General features: G+C 46.7%; 1 pseudogene across 1 annotated transcript; it reads left to right on the forward strand.

Moving 5' to 3' along the window:
- The first annotated feature begins 383 nt into the window (after positions 1–383).
- On the forward strand, positions 384–813 carry LOC308638313 (NADH dehydrogenase [ubiquinone] 1 subunit C1, mitochondrial-like; annotated as a pseudogene). The gene has a single exon. The product of its transcript is annotated as an NADH dehydrogenase [ubiquinone] 1 subunit C1, mitochondrial-like (transcript).
- The last annotated feature ends 1,644 nt before the right edge of the window (positions 814–2,457 follow it).

The following is a 2,457-nucleotide window of genomic DNA, read 5'->3' on the forward strand; positions in this document are numbered from 1 at the left end:
TTTGAATTTCAAGCCGAAGAAAAGGATCTGATTACTTGATGTTTTTTTGTAAAACTCAATCACACATGGTCATGGCATGGGAGAATGGGCGGTGCTCCTGAGTGCCAGGCACTGTGTTGGCCTCTGGAAATGGAACCCAGCCCCCCCCCCGGGGCCAGCCAGATGACTCAGCAAGAATAATGTGGAGTCAAGAGTCAGGCAAAATTTTGCAAGTTAGAAAGTATTTCCTCTGGCTGAAGAGGTGGCACAGGCCTGTAATCCCAGGTACCAGGAGGCTGAGGCAGGGGAATCACAAGTTTGTGGACAGCCTTCAGCCTTGGCAACTTAGTGAGACCCAGTCTCAAAATGAAAAAAAAGAAAGAAAGAAAGAATACACTGGGTCCGTAGACATGGCGCCGTCCGCGCTGCTGCGCCACTTTTCGTGGCTGCTGGCCCCCGCCAGGCTCCCGAGCGGCGCTTGTGCACGGTCCAAGTTCTACCTGCGGGACCGCTGAACGACCAGCCAGACTGGCTAAAAGTCGGGCTGACCTTGGGTACCACCGTCTTCCTGTGGTTCTACCTCATCAAACAACATGATGAAGATGTTTTAGAGTATAAAAGAAGAAATTCTTTGGAGTAAATTCTTTTGGAGATACTAATATAGTATGTTCCATATAATGATTATAGAAGATCTGGATTCACCAATCTATTGAGTTTCAAATGTCAGAGAAAGTTAAATGTGAATACATATGAAGTCAGATTTGTGTTTTGCTTGATAATACATATTATGACAACTTGTAAAAAAAAAACGTGTAAGGTACATTATTAGAAATTCTTATATACGAAGACCATCTTATAACAAGGTCAGTGGTTATTTTAAAAAATTCATGAGAGGACTTGTTCTTGGGACTGGGGTTGTGGCTCAGTGGTAGAGTGCTCACCTAGCATGCATGAGGCACACTGTGTTCGATCCTCAGAACCACATAAATGTAAAATAAAGATATTGTGTCCACCTAAAAATAAAAAATAAATATTAAAAAAAAAAGAATACACTGGGGTGGACTCAGTGATAAGCACCCCTGGATCCAATCCCCAGCACCAGGAAAAAAAAATAATAATCTGTTGGCCCAAGACCCACATTGGAGGACCCATGAGAGGATTTCCTATCTGAAAACAAGGCTATAATATTTACTGCAAAACATAAAGCAGAAAACTGCACCACCAAACTTGTGAAATGTTTACTTAGATATCCAAGGAGGTGGCTTAGAGCTGAACTGTTCTCTGGTTACAGAAGAAACCAGAAGGAAAAAAACATGCATCGTTTCTTCTCACTAAAGTAGAACCCCAAACGATGAAAAATATTCCAAAAATGCTTTTGGCAAAGATTTTTGAATTAAAGATTCGACGTGGAAGCCCACTGGTGGTATTTGCTGAAGGTGGGGGGAGCTCAGGGTTGGCGCTCTGGGGCCTGGTGGGGTTTGGAAGCAGCCCTGCTGGGCCTCAGCACGCATTTCTGAGCAGGGGGCTACAAGTGCCAAGTCCCAAATTGAGCAGGGTCTTTCTCAGGCTGGGGGGGGGAGGGGGTGGGGCAACAACAACAACAACAACAACAAAACAAAAACCAACCCATTTTCCAGAGGAGCCTTCCGGAAGGTTCCACAGCAGGCTCGGCTGAAAGCCACAAACTCTGGACAGCTGGGTAAGAATAGCTGGGCTCTGGGAAGAATTTAATAGAATCCTTAATGCTGCTAACAATCCGCCGCTATTGAGCTGCATTAAGTAGATATTACGGCAGGACAAAGAGTTAAATAGCTCGACATCACCCTCATTCGGCATGTGGCCCGGCAGGGACCATTTTATGGGCAGGACCATTGTTCCCTCTCTCCCCAGGTTAGCTTTAAATTGCAAATGATGGCCTGAAAAGAGGGAGAAGTGGTCTTCCTTTCTTCTCCCTCTCCTCCCTCCCTCTCTCTCTCTCTCTCTCTCTCTCTCTCTCTCTCTCTCCCTCCCTCCCTCCCTCCCTCTCTTTCTCTTTCTGTCTCCCCCTTCTCTCCAAATGGTCCTCAGAGAAAGAAAATCATTTTAGGCCATAAGAAAATGAAAGGCGTTGTTCACGGGGCTTGGACCGTGGCAAATGAAATACATCATGGACTCACTCGGGGAGCCGAGAGCTGCACTCGAGCTGTTTTATTTGGGTGCTTTGGAATGCGGAGCCCAGGAGCCCATAAGCAAGGCCCAATCTGCAGGAGTTAATAGGCCGGGCTGGGCATATTTCCCTTTGTTTGAGGCCAAACAGGCAGGGGATTGGGGATGTGGGGAGAGGAGGAGGAGGAGGAGGAGGAGGAGGGGGAGGAGGAGGAGGAGGAGGAGGAGGAGGAGGAGGAGGAGGAGGATCATCAAGAGGAGGAGAAGGAGCAGGAGAAGGGAGAGGAGAATCTTATTTGATTAAAAAAAATTCAATAATCCAGCTGATAGGGG

Source organism: Spermophilus citellus, assembly GCF_964194105.1.
Source record: "Spermophilus citellus genome assembly, chromosome: 18".
Lineage (NCBI taxonomy): Eukaryota > Metazoa > Chordata > Mammalia > Rodentia > Sciuridae > Spermophilus > Spermophilus citellus.